Raw genomic sequence first — 17,500 nt, 5'->3', positions numbered from 1 at the left:
TATTATTTCTCGATCTGAAATTACTTCTCCATTTGGATTATTTTTCCCTCTAAAACTCACTTGCACATTCTACTGGTTTTGAAACTCTGACTATTTGTAGGGTTTTTATAATTTCTTTTGCTTTTTGGATTTACAATCGAGTGAGTCTTCATGCACGCTGAAGCTTTTACTTCCGGTTTGTCCCCCCCCCATTCTCTCCCTATTAATTTTTTTTTTTTTAACTAACATGAACACATTTATTTTGCAATTTATAACTAACCATCAGAAAGTGCTGTTTTATTTAATGGCTAACCAGAAAATTTTAGCTCAGTTATAATAATAACATGCTAATTTCTTTCTTTCCTCTGAAGAGAAGAATAAAAAGGATAGCATTCTTTGAAACTCCGCGTAATAAAAATTTATTATAAATTATTTTTGGAGTAATCTCTCGAGCAATACATTTACTTGTAAACCTTTCCAAGAATGTAATCAATGCTAAAAACAAAAACAAAAATTCTTTTTCCTTATATATATATATATATATATATATATATATATATATATATATATATATATATATATATATATATATATATATATATATATATATATACAACTACTTCATTTTCATAAGCCTGCAGAATCCTAGAGTGGATGAAACGCGGAATATTCAGTGTAGCTTAATCGCCATATATATATATATATATATATATATATATATATATATATATATATATATATATATATATATATATATATATATATATATATATACTAGCAGAAGTACGCGTCGTTGACTGGGTTCAAAAACAGCCTACAGAAAATGGACTGTGATTGATGAAATTATGATAGGCTATGAAAAGGAGGAGGTTGTAAAGAGATAGGTTTAAATACTCAAAAATTTTACCCAGAGCAAAATATGATCAGAGTAAAGATAATTTTCGCGAAAATATATTTTTCATATCAACTTTTTTTCCATTCGTAGCCAAGAGTGACCAACAAAATTATGTTTCCTTACAAAGAGAAAATGTTATATATATAATAATATAAATATATAAGAAATAAATGTTACCATAGTCAATAAAAGGTACTTTTATGGTAGAAAAATTCATTGGTTTGTATTTTTAAGTAGTTTGTAAAAAAATGTTTTTTAATTCACGAACTCGTTTAAAAACAAATCCAAATGGCAGCGACTTTGAAATGGAGAGCCCCATTTTCAATTTGAAGGAGGGACACGTGAGCATTCTGTGTTAATAATTTAAGAAATTTCCGTCAACGTAAGGAATATTTATAAACATATTTTAATGTTTTCCGTTATTTTGTGCTTGAGGAATAATCGATTATGTCATGTGTAGTTTATATAAAAATTCATTTAAGTAGTTACCGCCTCAAATTTCGTTTTAATTTCGGTTGCTGAAATTATTTCAAGTAAACAGCATTAAAAACTATTTCAAAACAAAAAAAAAACATGAACTGAACTTTTATTGACAATGGCAGCATTTATTTCTTGTATATTTGTGTTTTCGGGTAGTCGTTTGTTGTCTTTTCTGCTAAACACTCTTACTAAATAATATCGATGAAATATCGAAAAACAAAGAAACAAAAACAGTTTTGAAAAATAATGAAGCTTTACTTACTTTAGTAAAATAATCCGAAACAGCAAAATGGGATATTAAAAAAGTAAACACGTAATTACTTTAGTTTTTTAAATAAAAAAATCGATATAAATATGAATAAGAAGAAAATGGCGCCCTTTTCAAGCAAAACAGCTTCGTTTCCGTTTTATAGTATTGAACGGTGTAGTATTGCGCCGTCGGATTCAGGGTTGTTCTATTGTAACATAAGGAACACGCAGAAAGGGTTGTAATCAACTGAATTCCTTCTAGTACACTGATAAAAAAAGCTTAAACAGTTATATAAATAAAAATACAAAGGTTATGTAATTGTTTTTAAAAAGACACGTAATCACGTGAGCAGAATTTTTTCCTTCTTTTGACACGATAACAAGTAAGGTTCTTATTTTTAATTATTTATCTATTTATCTACTTTCGAAAGAGTGTCACGTGCAAGTGGAGAAGGAAAAAAACAGACTTATGCTAAATTTGTGTCGAGAATTGTCTAAAATTCCGACATATTTTTTTTTTTTGGCTTTCACTTTAATAAGAACGTGAATTTATGAGGTGAATTTATTCGACGCAATATGATTCAACTGAAAAAATTAAATAAAAGCTAACGTAAATTAAGATAAAAGTTAAGGTGTTATTGCGGACTCTCACCCCGTTTAAAAGACCTTGTTAAACTTTGTGACATATTTACATTATATGGAGGTCAGGCGCGAACGAACACCCCATAAATTTATTATACCATATTTCTTCAAACTGAAACATAATTATCAAAGTATACGCAGATTGATATGAAAAGTCTTTATTAAAGTTTGTGCCTATTTCCATTCTATGGAGGCCAGGCGCGAACGCAGACCCCACAATTTTATTATACCATGCCTATTTAAGTTGAAACATACTTATCAAAGTATTAATATGTACATCTATATCAAAAACCCTTGTAAACGTTTTTTTTTTTCATTTTTTATTTCCATACTTTGCGGACCAGGCGCGAACACAGACCCCACAATTTTTATGAACCACCGTTCTGCCAGATCTAGCATACACATTCCTGATCCTCAATTAATCTTTTATCATTATATGTAATCAGTTTTTTGAAATAGTCAACCATATAGGAGCCTATTCGTGACCAGACACACACACACAAACGTTTAGCTTTATATATATATATATATATATATATATATATATATATATATATATATATATATATATCGCTACGTAATTATATACCTTTTTACGTATGGATTGCATTTTTTCTATATACCTATCATTTGTAAATCAGAAGCTCAATGATTTTAGGATATAATAACAGAGCATAATATTGGTCCATGATTTTATTCTCTTTACAAATCTTTTTTTTTTTTTTTCAAAACAAAATATTCGATTCATTTACGGTTCTGTTTCGTTCATAGGTGAACAAAAAATATATATTTGTTTTATTACAATAATATTTTTAATACATACAGACACTAGTGTTTCATGCTTTCGGGAATCTTCAGTGCAGGGTGTCACGATTAATACCAGTCGAACGATTTGAGCCCCGCAACACGAGACATTAGCGAATACCTAATACATTCGGCTACCATTAACCGCGTGAAATGACGTTGAATTTAAACATCTTAATTTTAAATGTTCATTTACGTCAGTCAGAAAGTGATCTAATCGTTATACGATGATCTATGCATAAGAGCTAAATTGACCGACATTAATTCAACTGAAAGTGCTCAACGATAAGAAACAAATTTCTTAAAGGGGCTGTCATAATTATTTTTTTACTATAATAATTAAATACCTACAGACACTAGTGTTTCATCCTTTCGGGAATTTTATATATATATATATATATATATATATATATATATATATATATATATATATATATATACCTTATTAGTATTTTAACCAAAATTGTAATATATTAAAAGTCAATAATGTTCATATACCAATAAAATCAAGGTCCAAATTAATTGACTCAATTATTTAAGCTTCATGACTATCAATTTTCCATAATTGAGCATGCATAACAAAACATTCACCGTAATGCATCTATTTATTGTCAATACGTAATCCTTACTCACTAACCCAAATTCTTCGTAAATTCTGAAAGCATGACACAAACTTACAGACGAACATGAAAAATCCGACCCTTGCTAATTTGTCTGTGCAAGAACTCTCCGGAAACAACGAATTTGTTTTCAAAAAGACGATACTCTAAACGCAAACGTTTAATCCGACCGTAAAATGAATCGGCTCGAATTTGAGATTCTGGAATTTCCAGTTGATGCTTAAAAAAAGAAAAAAAAATCGAGAAAATAAATCGTTAATTGGTGTTCTGTGCAGTTGCATGCAAAGCACATTTTTGAAAGCGCTGTTATTACATGGATATGCAAACATTGTGTTTCTGCATTTTTGAGATGAGAATGTGCATTGTTTTGATAATTCGGATTACTGTTCTCATCTTGGATATTATCACCGTTTTAGCTGATGTAAACTCCGACTTTCTTCCTGTATATAAAACTTCGAGTCTGTAGACTTAAAATATTATGTAGAGAAATGTACACAGACACAGACAGACAGACAGACAGACACGTTCACTTTTATAGATATACTAGCATGGGTTCCCGGCGTTGACCGGGTGCTTTGAGGTGTATACTGAGCAAAAAAAAAAAAAAAAGGGTCAATTTTTTTAAAATTTTGACCCCTATTATGACCCCTTAACAGTTATTGATTAGGGGTTTAATCAAGTTATTAAGTTAGATCCATGTCCAAGGAACCTATATCTAAAATTTCAAGTGTTTAGACCCAAAATTGTCGGAGAAGTTTGGTAGAGTTCTCAAAGATCAAATCGTTGAATTTTGACCCCTTTACAGCCAAATTTCTGGCCGAAAACCGATCACCTCGAATTTTCCAAATATCAGTACCATGTATATCAAATTTCGAGTCTGTAGACTAAAAATTGACAGAGTTGTTGCGTAAGGAAATGTACACAAACAGACACACAGACAGATACACAGACGCGTTCACTTTTATAGATATACTAGCATGGGTTCCCCGCGTTGCCCGTGTGTTTTGAGGCGTATACTGAGCAAAACAATAAAAAAACAAAAACAGGTCAATTTTTTTAAATTTGACTCCTATTATGACACCTTAACATTTATTGTGTTGGGCTCAAATCAAGTTATTAAGTTAAATCCATGTCCAAGGAACCTATATCTAAAATTTCAAGTGTTTAGACCAAAAATTGTCGGAGGAGTTTGGTAGAGTTCTCAAAAGTCAAATCGTTGTACTTTGACCTTTTAACAGCAAAATTTCTGGCCGAAACCCGATCACATCGAGTTTCCCAAATCTCAGTACTCTGCATATCAAATTTCGAGTCTGTAGACTAAAAATTGACAGGGTTATTGCGTAAGGAAATGTACACAGACACACAGACAGACAAACACACAGACACATTCACTTTTATAGATATATAGATAGATTTCAGTTTTAGATTGAAAGGGGTTGGACAAAGTAGATGTATAAGGAAGCCGAGCATGCGCACACAATTAGACCATTACCCGACTCCACATCTGTAGGATTCGTGGCCTCAAAAAAGTCCACCATAAAGTATAAGACGAATAAACTATGATCTAGAAAATGGCCGTCTCTATAATTGACGAGACAGTTAACCTTAAATAAGCAAATGTCAATGTATATATTAATGTGATTTTTATTTCAACGCGGAATGTTTTTTTTTTTTTAGAAACTTGATGTAACAGAGCCGCTATCGCTGTTAACAGCAGTGTATGACAGCCAACCTAAGCAAATGACAAAGCCGACTGCGCGATGTGATATCACAATAGAGACAATAAAAAATATACATGTGGCGAAAACTAGGAAAAGAATTGCGTTCAAGAGAAGCATTTCTTCGAGACATGGCCAAAATATAACAGCGAGCGACACGTGGGTGACGAGAGCGTCTTAAAAAGACATATTCATACGAAAAATGAACTGTTTAAAACAAGATGCAGTGCGTTGTTGGAAATATGAACAAAGGCCTTTTATGTAAAACTGAGAAAACAAGTCGAATTTCTCTGCTCTTATATTTTACTGTTTCCTTGCGACGGAATCTACATGTTAACAATGTTTAGTCTTCTTTGATACCTAATAATGATTACAGTTAAATGAAATGAAATTCTCTAGAAGCAATATCAGCGAAGTGTTAGTAAGTAAAAGATATCTATTGAGTGATTGTAAATTTTACCTTCAGTCAGAGAATCCATATGGCCATGAAATTTATACAAACGGCGATGCAGAAGGTCTGTACGAATGAACGGTTTTAGTTCATCCAAATTATCATTACGGATTAAGGCAGTCTAACAAAAAGTCAAGAGTGTAGAGTTAAGGCGAAAATCTCTATCAGCAAACGCCATCTTGTCTAAAATAAAACTGAAGTGTTTGGCAGTCATGCTTGTGTGGTCTGATTGCAATCTGATGTCTGTCACGGCTTTTTGGCAAGGATACTCAACGCCAATAAAATAATGTTCTACTGAATAAAAAACGGTTTTTACAAACAAATGTTTTCCTTAGAAATACACACACACACGCACACACACACACACATATATATATATATATATATATATATATGTATGTGTGTGTGTGTGTGTGTGTGTGTGTGTGTGTGTGTGTGTGTGTGTGGCGCAGGTTTTACATTATTGTACCACAATCTCAATTATTTAGATTTTTCGGACTATTATTCTCATTTTTACGCAAAGTTTTAGTTGATGTAATCTACGACCTTCTTAAGGTGCATCTTTTCGAACATGGGAATCTTTATATCGATTTATTGGGATTGTCGGACTGACTTCCTCGTCTTGGTTGTTATAGTCACAACGTTTCGGCCGTTTTGCCCTCCGGCCTTCATCAGGTGTTTTGTATCGAACTGGGGAACCGTTTTTTAGGAGTCTCGAACCTAGTGACATATGGCCGAGTGGTCCTAGACGTTGTATCAAAGTTTACAGTTACCCAAAGGTGCTGAGTTCAATCTTGAACGAAGGCAGTGAAAGGTAACATTCAAAACAGAGAATCAGCAACTATGTCCCAGAGCCAAGCTGGAGTCCGAACACGTAATAATAATAAAGGGTTGGGTTCGAGACTCCTAACAAACGGTTCCCCAGTTCGATACAAAGCACCTGATGAAGGCCGGAGGGCAAAACGGCCGAAACGTTGTGACTATAACAACCAAGATGAGAAAGTCAGTCCGACAATCCCAATAAATGAAAACACCTCATCTCAAATATACAGACAATTACTTTATATCGATCTTCGACAGAATTTCCTTAACTCAATGAGATAGATTGTTCTTGTTCTGTCATCATGACGATGTAAATGTATTGACTAATTACTATGTTATTCTCAGTTATTATCGCATGAGAAAAGGGATTAAGTCTTTAATGCCATAAGACTGTTACGAAGTGCCGTCAATAAGTTTCAAGACTTTTTTGTATGGGCACTTTTATTGATAGTACACACATGAAACTTCAGTACCCTTCGCAGTAATCACCTCCGGCTGCAATGCACGTGTTGTACCTATCTAACAACTTCTGGAAGGCTCCATGGAAACCTCTTGTGTAGGCGTGTCAATGACCCTCGTCACAGCCTTGTCCATCCCCTCAATTGTCCTATAACGACAGCCTCTAAAGTTTTCCTTGAGCTTAGGAAATATCCAAAAGTCACGGGGAGCAAGGTCTGGATGATCGGGATGGTGACGAATTGTCTTGCTGCACATATTGGTTAAATAGTCTGTGACAAGGATGCGGTTGTGGACAGGTGCAAATCTTCCACATCTTCAGTTCCCCGTGAATAATTGTGAGTACAGTTCCCACACTGACATCAAACTGTGCACTTATTGTCTCTATAGACACACGATTATTCTTATCTATGAAATTCTTTATTTGGCCAATCAACTTTGGTGTTCCTACTTCCTTACTCCTCCAGAACCCTTCAGCCTCCCTCACAGACTCCCTGCCTTTCATTGAATCTCTTATGCCACTCAAAAATTGATGCTCGATTCATGCAAGATGGTCCAAAAGCAGTCTAAAGCATTCCATACGCTTCTGTGAAATACGTATGGAATGCTTTAGACTGCGTTTGGACCAATACGTATGGAATGCTTTAGACTGCTTTTAGACCATCTTGCATGGAGCGAGCATCATTTTTTTTTTCCAAAAACTTGTTTTCCAAGTTTAAAACAGTATTTTATTGCATATCGTTCTTCTAAAGTGTCCTCCTGTTCAGATTGCATTTTTGAAATTCACCAGCTGTGACAATCAGGCTTTAGTAGGGTGTATTCCAATTGCTGCTGTAGCTGTTCATTGGAACCTGAAATCATAAAAATTGGACACTCATCTCATAAAATGTATAGCAATGACAGACTAAATTTTCAAGAGTCTACGACAATTTTAAAATGGCCGTACAAAAAAAAGGTCTGGAAACTGATTGAAGGCAATTCATACTTAGAACTGCTTGTTAATAACTAATATACACCGTTATACTACGGTTTCTGGCTTTTGATTTTAAAACAAATATATAAAATGGATGCTTGGAATTTTAATGATTTCTTTGTGTTTTCTCTTTCTGATTATTTTCTTGTTTTTTTTTTTTTTTTGATTGTTTTTTTCTCAAGGGATACACCTACCTAAAGGTCTCCATTTTGAACTTCATGCGTGATTACAAAGTGTGCCTTAACTCTGAGGAACTCTTAATCCCATTTTTGAGATAGCTTGGCCTTTTGGGCAAGATCAAATCGCTTTTGTGTAGTATCTGTTCCGGCAGATACTGCAAGCTATGACTAGCTAGGACTAGCTATGACTAGCAAAGACCAGATGTGGGGGCAACCCCACATGCCTGACCTTTAACCAGTTCCCATTTCCCACCTCTCGGGAGCTGGTCCCCCCTTTCCCTTCCCCCTCCCTTCACTCCTCACATTAAAAATCGGCCTTGTGCCTAATTTGCTCGGTGGGGGAGCAAATAAATACCATCTGTTCCGGCAGATACTGCAAGCAAAGACCATATGTGGGGGCAACCCCACATATAAGACCTTGGTCAATGTAGGGGCAACCCTTCATACCAATTGTCACTATCCAGCTCCCCTACTCCCCGGGGAGTTGGTCCCCATTTCCCCTTCACTCCTCACTTTAAAAATCGGCCTTGTGCCTAATTTGCTCGGTGGGGGAGCAAATAAATACCATCTGTTCCGGCAGATACTGCGATCAAAGACCATATGTGGGAGCAACCCCACATATAAGACCACTGATCTTGTAGCAATCACATATTGGTCAATGTAGGGGAAACCCTTCATACCGATTGTCACTATCCAGCTCCCCTACTCCCCCGGGGAGCTGGTCCCCATTTCTCCAATCTCTCCACATTAAAAAACGGTTTTGTGTCTAATATGCTCAGTGGGGAAGCAAATAAATATCAACTTTGGGGAACAATTCGATCGCATTACTTGCTTCATTTGTTTCTGTTAATTAACATGTCAGGGTAATTAAATCACGGGGTTCACTCCAGACCCCATAAGTGAGATATTGATGCTTGCATAGTGATATGGAACACGAAGAAAAAAGAAGCAACCTTAGCAGAAGTTAGTCTCCTTAATGATACTAAGGAAAACAGCTAAGAGGGAGAAAATAACGAAATATCACCGTCTTATGCATGACATAAAAAGAAACTGGAATCTTAGGAAGATCTCTATCATTCCAGTAATTATAAGAATAACTGGACTCATGAAAGTAAACATTTATAAATTACCTTACAAATATACCCAGTGACTCAAGTGCAGGATAGATTCTAACGATTGGATTTACAGAGACCGTAAGAATCTTTAAAAAATCTCTCAGTTGGAATATATGAGATAGCAGGTGAATGCCTTACTTACGGATGCACCATTCTCAGCTTAGACAGATAAATGAACTGATAAAGAAATTGTGGAAAAAGTCATGCCCTGCTATCTTGTTCTGTAACGAGGAGAGAATGACACTGAAGACCTTTGTAACTACGCTGTTTCGCTCTACTAATGGCTGAGCTCCTCCTTAACTTCAAACTAACTACTAGCCCGAGTTATCCATCACTCATAGAATTATCTGATGGTCTTTGTGTTACTGACGGACTATTTGCATCCATTATAACTAGGGCTATGACAACAGCATATTCTTATCAATGTTTTTACTCTCAAGTATATACCCGACACAGACACAGTTAATCAACCGAGAACCACATCACTTTATATAAAAGAACATATCAACAGATACACACTCGAGATTCAACACAATAAAAAGAATATGCTGTTGTCCTAGCCCTAATTATAACTAATCCAAATCTCTACATCATTACAATTTTTACTTATTTCACTTATGATAAACCCCAAAACAATGATTTTCCCTACAGAAAATGTCACAAAATTATACAGGAGCTTTTTGTTCAAAACGCATATAATATTAAAATAAAACAACATTATTTCTGATTCACATAGTTTTTTTGTAATCAAAAATTTTGAAAAATACTTACGTCAAAATCCTGGTCACGGCACCAAAAGAGTCAGTCCTATATTATTTTACTTTGAAGATAACGAGCATTTTGATGTTAAACTATCGTAAAATATTTTAACATTAAAAAATCGTGAATTTCTTTACATTTGGTAAATACCTAATATTTATTTATTTAATAACACTAATTACATTCCAGACCTCTAACTATTTGAAATTTCAGTTTGAATTTACTAGTGATTTTATTTAACGCCGTACATAATATTTGAGCATCGAGGTATTTTGGGGGAATTAACTTTTCTGAAAATGCTGAAATCCGGAAGTTGAAATTTTTCCTGTTTAATTTTCATAAAACGCGTAATTAAAGCGCTGAAAGTGATAAAAAGTAAAGTCTCCCAAATTCCTTACACACACATACAGATATATATATATATATATATATATATATATATATATATATATATATATATATATATATATATATATGAGAAGTCTACGCTGATCAATCAACATTTTGACTTATATGTCGTCTTAAGGATTTGGAATCCTGACGACGATATTGAAATGTAGAAACGTTGATTGATCCGCATAGACTCTTGATAATGTATTTACAATTTTATTTATAAAAGCTCTACACGGGTATTGAGCATTAAAAAAAAAATTTTATTCATGCTAAGCATTATGATTTAAGGAAATTAATCAATTATTTATATATACATACGTATATATGCGTGTGATATTTTTTTAATTAATACTAACAATTATTTTTATATGTACAGAAGGGAAATTTATTATGTATAAATGTCAAGTCAACAAACATAAACAGTAAACAGTCATAGTATTCAACGACAGAAAGTCGGAATATTGCATGTGAGTTTAGGTTGATCGTTTCTTCTTAATTTCAGATGCCTCAACTTAACTTTCTTAAATGGGCTTTATAACGATAATAACATTTAAAAAATAAATATTGCAATCATTTTTACACAGAAAGACATTAGTGTTTCGTGCTTGCATAATGATCAGTATAGGAAGTGATAATTACTGCCATTTGGGAGATTCGCACTCAATCACAAAGTTAGCCTTGACTTCGTGTGATTATATTCCACCTTTATGTCACCAGAAATAAACACATGGGGAAGAATTAGATATTTATAAATGCCAAATTAGCAGGTGTGAACAGTAAACAGTCGCAGAGTATTCACCGAATATATATATATATATATATATATATATATATATATATATATATATATATAAGAACAAAGAATTAATAAAAAATTTTAAAACACTATAAGAAGTATGAAAAACATTTAATTTTCAAAAAGGAAACACAAATTAAGTGGGTTGTGCTTAATCCGCGGAAGTTCGGAAGAAATACTTTCCTTCTCATCTTTATATATATATATATATATATATATATATATATATATATATATATATATATATATATATATAGTCTTTGAAGTTTTTAACCTTTAAAACTATACAAAAATATTTTTTATCATTCGTTAGAAAACCATCTAGTCAGTAAGTCATTTAATCACCTGCAATCACTGCATCAACTCGCTCTCGAATTTACTATAATATCAATAATTTATTTTTCAAGGGATTATCAGTTGTTTACCATGAAACACTGTTTCGGGGATTTAATATATATATATATATATATATATACACACACATATATATATATATATATATATATATATATATATATATATATATATAGCAACGTCGTACCTGGTCAGTACTAAATGGGTGACCATTTGTGACTTCTAGGTGCTATATGTGCTCTCCGCTTATCTCGGCATTGTTTACAGTTGTCCTGAACTTTTCCTGCTACTGGACTCAAACAGTGCCGATTCAGGAGAGGTGTGGTTGAGGATTGCGTAACCCTTGCCTCACAATTTCATGCGCAGCTGCCCCTACAAGAGGTATCCTTTGTCTTTCGAGACTGAACATAGGCATCGATATATAATGTGTGTGCTTGTATTGATCATCATTATATATATATATATATATATATATATATATATATATATATATATATAATGTGTGTGTGTTTGTCTAAAACAAGATATCTGGAATCATGTCGAATTGAGAAACAATCGCACAATAAAATTAGAAGGGAAAGCGAGAAAGACATTGATAAAAACGATTTCAGAATAAATTGATCCATTTATTCTGAAATCGTTTTTATCAATGTGTTTCGCTTCTCCCTCTAATTTTATTGTGTGGTTGTTTCTCAGCTTGACATGACTTCAGATATCTTGTTTAAAACCATTATAAAGTTTTGTACCGCCAAAAACGTTATGTATCATTCGAACACTGTAGTGTTTGACTACATGGTTAAGTAACAGTTTTAGCCATTTAGAACTGCTTTAAAGCTTCACCGTTCACTCATTTGTCGACCAAATTGCAAATATTTATTAGTCTATAGATCAAATTCTCAGCTATATTGTGAAAATTTCTTTCCAATTTTCGTTCAGAAAAAAAAAAGTTATGATGAATTTACTGGTGTTAAAAACCGTAAAATTCGAAAGGAGGTGAGCGACGTTTTTATGATTGGTTTCTATTGCATCCACGTCGCTTCAGCGACTAGTGTTGCTATTAATTCACCGCTATTGTGGGGAGAGGAGTAACAAGTGAAACAGAGAGAATGAAACCAGACGAGTATATTGTTATTACATATATGTATGTATGTTTATGGGGGCAAAAATAAAAAAGACTGAAATTAAACAAAGAACAAGTGAATTTATTGAAAACCTGGAAAAATCATGGATTACAATAGAAAAATGCGAGCATGAAAAGTAATATGGTTAAGCTTAAACATAAAAATGTAAAGGACAAGATATTCTAGTAAAATATAATACATTTATAACTTAAAATATTGAAGCATTATGAATTTTTTAGTTCAGTTTAACGTTATATAATCAATTCTTAATACTGCAATATTTTAGTTTATAAATTTATTATATTTTTACTAGAATATCTTGTCCTTTTCTTTTCCATGTTTATGCTTAACCATTTTTCTATTGTAATATATATATATATATATATATATATATATATGATTTAATATATATATATACATATATATGATTTAATATATATATATATATATATATACATATATATGATTTAATATATATATATATATATAATATAAAAATTATAACACGGAAATTACATAATTGTCGATGCAATTATGTAATTTCCGTGTTATAATTTTTATCTTATTGCTCTGTTTACCACATTGAGCTCTCATACCCGGATTTCCTCTGGATTTATTCCATTATAACACTATATATATATATATATATATATATATATAATAAGTTATAAAATATATATGGCGATTAAGCAACACTGAATATTCTTAGAGTCCTAGAGTGGATGAAACGCGGAATATTCAGTGTAGCTTAATCGCCATATATATTTTATAAATTACTAACTAGCTCTACCTACGTATTGGGCACTTTTGAAGTAAATACTTAAAGTTTACGCATAAATTTATACTCTCGTATATTAATTTTATGTGAGTAAATGAAGTAGTTATATATATTTATATATTACCTAATATACAACTTGGATCTGATTACCCAACTGCTTTAAAGAACGTCCACCATGGATTTTACCACGCAATCGGAATCTACAATTTTCATACCTTTTCTTCAAATCCTCTTGACTTCTGATTAAGTGAGATGGTGTTGATTAGATATATATTATCAACACCATCTCACTTATTGAATTTAAGAATTTCTTCTTGTAAAAGATTCGCAGAAAAAAACTTATGTAAAGATATTCTCTTTTTTCTTCCGTGTTCCTAACATCAAATAGAATTTCCATGAACAATGTTCCTTTCCAAGAACGTCTTATAGGTGGGATACATTACCGCTGAACTGCTTTCCTGCATTCTACATCATGGTCGTTTTTAAATCCCATATAAACAAACTTTCATTCAATTGATCATTTTCAATCCTCTAATATTATTCTTCATCATTCAATTGATATCATATTCATCTTTTAACCCGTATCCTTTAGGGGTTTTGCCTTGGTAATCGGGGATTCATTAATGAAGAAATAATTAATGAAGAAGTACCAAAAATTTAATTGAAAAATTGATCAATGTCCTGTCTTTTTAGTATTTTTTTTACTAGTGAGTCACCACTTATCATGGTCCAAAGGCTACTCGAGGATAAGTGTTAATCAGTGTACGGTGATAACAGAGACAACAGCTTCTTGATTAGTTTTGATGGAAATTGGGTGAAATTTGATTATTTAAGGAGGCGGCTCAACAAGAACTTGTTTACATTGGACTTGAAGACGACCATGTTGTAGTCTGCAGGAAACGGGCCAGCGAAACAAACTTTCACATGCGGGCAATTATAGGACAGCAACTTTGTTTATGGGATTTTTATTTAGATTTAGGCACAGATAGAGTGTGAGGGAAATTTTTATAGTGGTTGTAGCTAGTTGAGTATTTTGTGAAAATAGTGATAGAGCAGAGACAGGCTCGCAACATCTCTTCTGTGGTAAAGAAGGTCGCAGGGAGTGGGAAAGATGATCAACCACTAGATTTCGAAGCCAGTTTTTAATTCTGTTTCGAAACCATCATCAATCATTTCAGGAATTAGTTTTTGATCTTTTTTATTTAATCATTTCCACTCCATCAAGGCAAATTGTCACTAAGGGGCTACTATGAGTAGGGAGTTGAGAAGAGAGATGTTTGTTCACATTTACAGTTTTGCATGTTAGTACAGTTTGGGAAGCAGGAAACGGGGATGGAATTCCAAAGTCAAACATTTCAATTTTGTTAATATTTCAAATTATTCGAATCTCATGTAATCTGATTGTACCGTAATACAGTGTATGACGTATCTTTTAACCCATAAGCTAATGTTGAGAGGATTAACCGTATTGGTGTCGAGAATCGGAAAATCGGAATTTTGGAAGGTATCGGAGTCGGTATCAAAATCGAAAAAAATGTATCTATTTTCTGATGCTGAAAACGATTTTTTTTAATTGCCTTTTGTTTTTTATTTTTTAAAACTTGCTGGAATTAATGATAAAATCATAAATATTTATTTTAAACTACCAGTAAAGCTAAAATCTATAGATCAAACACAGAAGAATAATTTCTACGTTTGCGATTGAATATGCATATATTGCGAAGATGTATACGATAATATACGACATTTAAAAACAAAACATACAAAAAGACAACTCCATAATTAAATATTTAGAGATTTTAAAAAAATAGGAATCAGAATCAGTAATTGTATCGGAATCGAAAATATTATTTGTATCCCCCCCCCCATATCACTAGTTAAATAATTACTCATTAGTTAGTTCAATTAAGAAAGATATTTATTTCCTTCCCATCGCAGGAAGATGTGACACAAGGTTAGAATAATGAAGTGAATTAAGACTGCTTCTAGACGAGCTCTCTTGTATATTAAAAATTGCCTGACCAACCCTGTTGGCATTTTACGGTCGGGGCGCTTAAGGTACAATGTGAAACGATAAAATTGCCGCCCTAGAAAAGACGACATAATTTCATTTCAATTTGAGGAAAGCCGGGTTTCGTTTTTTGGTTGTAGACCATCTACTAGTTGGCCAGTTGTGTACAAATCCCAAGAGCGATAGGAGCCTTCTATCATGTCTGAAAGCAAGATCAGAGATGCGCTGCCGTACAACTTATGCTTTCTATTGATCCAAGTTATTGCCAGCATCTTCAAAATGCATCGCCATGTTGACACAAATAACAGATACGTGCACAAAGTGAGAAAAACAAAGTTTCCGGCCACAGTTATGGTTTTTGGTGTGGTTTTAAGTGAGTTGCACATCATGTCACCCGACAACTTCGAAGTCAGTTTCAAAGTCAAAACCTAAATGTACCTTGAGGTGCTAAAGTGTGGTGGGGGATCTGTGCCTAAATCAAAACGTGAATACTATGAACAAAGCTTCTTTCTTAGAACTGCACGCCTGTGAAACTCTGTTCCGCTTGCCTGTTTCCCTCCCAACTTCACCCTGGATGTCTTCAAGTCCAACACAAACAAATTCCTGATGAACCGACCCCCCCTCTAAGTAATGACACCTTACCAATTCTCCAATACTATTGCTACACTATCCCTTTGATTACTGTACACACAATAACTCTTATCCCTGAGTGGCCATTGGGCCTTGATAAGTGGTGAACTCCATGTAAAAAAAAAGAAAAAAAAGGTGTATCTTGTCAAACTCTGAATTTAGACTGAATTTCGAGCAGAACCCTTTATTTACTTCACGGGGGGGGGGGGTAGCATGCTCTTGTTTCGTCAACTATGACTTAATAGAGGTTCTGAAGAAATTAAAAATTGTATTTTTTAGTCGCCCACTATGGGAATTGAACCTTCAACCCTCAGAAGAATAACACGTTTACACTAGATTTGTCCAAGTATTCTAACACTGCGCCACGGGTTTCTTCATACTAAAATCAGGAATCTGTAAAAAGTTTTGAACGAAATCCTGTATTTAATCCACAAGAGTAGCTTGCCCTTGTTCTGTCAGCCATTACTACGTAAACATCTTAAATAATTTCGTAACGGTATTTTTGGTATCATCCGTGCTCATGATTGAACCTTCAACCTCCAGGAGAGTGTAACTGAGAACTGAATTTTACTTAGAAATAGTCTATTTTATGTCACAAATGATGTAAAAATTCTCGAGTTCAAGTCGCACTTGAAGGAGTTCGGAGGTTAGATCGCCCGAAACGTTTTGAGAACATAAGTCCAAATAATCCAAATAAAACAAATTATTCGCTCTCATCTTAATAAGAAAGAAAGAAATATAAGTGGCAGGTTTAATTCTTATTACAAGCAATTTACTTTTGGGCGACAGACTATATATATATATATATATATATATATATATATATATATATATATATATATATATATATATATGAAAAAAGGGATTATAGATGAATTAATATATATATATATATATATATATATATATATATATATATATATATATAATAAAACTCTGTGTGCCTTGCAAGGTTTAATATAATAATTGATAGAGAATTGTTTCTATAAGAATAATTTCATAATCCGTATGAATTAAAATATTGTATCGTAGGACCGGCAACGCCAGGCGGCCTGCTAATGTACACACACACACACACACACACACACACATATACATATATATATATATATATATATATATATATATATGCAAACAAACTTGCATGCATACACATATATAGGTACATTTCTTTGCGTACTTATGCAGAATACAAACATTGCTGAATATGGAAAAAAAAAAACAATTATTATTTAGAAGCGCATTCTAAATATGGAGGAAAAAAACGGAGCCTTT

The 17,500-nt window shown here is 33.0% G+C and overlaps 1 protein-coding gene across 1 annotated transcript in view; it reads right to left on the bottom strand.

Annotated features, from left to right (window-relative positions):
- Positions 1-17,500, bottom strand: part of LOC145252533 (uncharacterized) — a 55,571-nt gene that overhangs the window by 37,536 nt on the left and 535 nt on the right. The gene's annotated exons all lie outside the window — the stretch shown is intronic.

The sequence above is a fragment of the Euprymna scolopes genome, chromosome 29 (genome assembly GCF_053919585.1).
Source record: "Euprymna scolopes isolate OS-2025 chromosome 29, ASM5391958v1, whole genome shotgun sequence".
Lineage (NCBI taxonomy): Eukaryota > Metazoa > Mollusca > Cephalopoda > Sepiida > Sepiolidae > Euprymna > Euprymna scolopes.
Note: the sequence above shows the minus strand (reverse complement) of the source record. Positions and strands in the feature narration are given on the sequence as shown.